We start from the raw sequence: 1,808 nt of genomic DNA on the forward strand, positions 1-1,808 counted from the left end.
TACATATATATAATCATAATCGTTCAAAAGAGCTGATTTCTATTTGACTCATTAGCGCCTCTAGTGTTTTTGAACGTAGAACTGCATCCACCACCATTATTCCTGGGCACAGGTGTCAAACTCTGGTCCTTGAGGGCTGCTGTCAGTGGTGGACAAAGTACTCAACACTAGTACTTCAGTAAAAGTATTGACACTCATGGTCAAATCTTGCTCAACTACAAGTAAAAGTTGTTCGGTCAAAAATCTCCTCAAGTTAAAGTACTGAAGTACTTACTTGTGAAAATACTTAAGTTTTCAAAAGTACAAATTGAACTGTCTAATATCAGTACATTGCTGTATTGTTTTCAGAGTGGTTTTACAGAACCTTGTAACTCTCAGAAACCACCTGATATATCGACACATAGAACCACTCTGATACAAATTCACCACGTCTAAAGACTTCAGCATAAAAATGCAATAAAGTGAACGATGAGTTCTTAAATGCACAAATGTATTTTCTCCACAGTGAACCCATAAGATATTTAAACTGATAAATTATTTTTCAATCCTAAGATCTCAAACATGGAGCTGAGATATGGCCATGGATGTTTTTTCTTCTTGAGTTTCTTCAATCGTCTCCATTGCTGGTTTCTGTTTGAAATGAAGGTGGGAGCTCAGACTCAACTCACCACCATTAATGAGGATGACATCATTCCAAATCCATCCCAGGTGTGAGCTATGATTGGTTCCCCATGTGACAAACATAGTGTGTGGCCAATTGAAAGAAAGAAAAACTGCAACAGTGGATTACAAAACTATGCTGAACCAAAAGCAACTAGAAGCTTCCTAGAAATGTGGTGGAGTCACAACTTATAAGTTTCCAAAAAATAATTACTCAAGTAACTATACTCCAAAAATGTACTTAAGTACACTACTCAAATAAATGCGCTCTGTTAGTGTCCACCACTGGTTTTGACACAGGTGTCAATCTCTGTTCCTTGAGGGCTTCTATCCAGAACATTTTATTGTTTCCCTGCTAAATGGATGATTAACAGGCTTGTACAGAGTTTGAAGAGGTAAGTGGATCCCTGAATCATGTGTGTTTGAGCAGAGAAACAAGGAAAACATAGCTGTTCTTGAGGACCTGAGTTTGACACCCCTGCTTCTTGGCCAATCAGATTTCAGCTTGGGCCAATGCCCCTGTGGCCCCGTCCCTAGAACCGCTCCTGCCTGGACACGTAATAAACGGTAAACAAATAAAATTAGGAAACTGTGATGGATGAGTGAGCGGCAGCAGCAGATTTGATTTCTGCCCCTTTGTCTGCTGGACATCCAGAACCTTCTGCTGTTTAAACTTGGAGCGCCGACAGGAGGATTGATCAGAGCAGCAGGAGGCATCACAGTGAGGCTATATCACAAAGCTGCAGCCATGACGCTGCACACTTCAGACTTATCTGAAAGTTTCCATTTTGAAGCACAGCACTGAGGTTTTTTTTTTTTTTTTTTAACAATTATTCCTTTATTTAACCAGGTAAAACCCCATTGAGATCCAGACCTGGGCAGAAATCTACAGCAAACCACAACCTGGTTTCACAAAAGTAAAAACAAAAGGAAAGCCAATAAAAACAAATACACAAATTTAAAACAAATTACAAAACAGTTTAAAAGCAATGAGATTGAATGATAAAATCACATTGCTTGTCCTTCAGAACTGCTCAAAGTAAAGTGTACAGGTGCTGGTTATAAAATTAGAATATCATGAAAAAGTAGATTTATTTCAGTAATTCCATTTAAAAAGTGAAACTTGTATATTATATTCATACATTACA

This window comes from Austrofundulus limnaeus, unplaced genomic scaffold, assembly GCF_001266775.1.
Source record: "Austrofundulus limnaeus strain Quisiro unplaced genomic scaffold, Austrofundulus_limnaeus-1.0 Scaffold211, whole genome shotgun sequence".
NCBI classification, from domain to species: domain Eukaryota; kingdom Metazoa; phylum Chordata; class Actinopteri; order Cyprinodontiformes; family Rivulidae; genus Austrofundulus; species Austrofundulus limnaeus.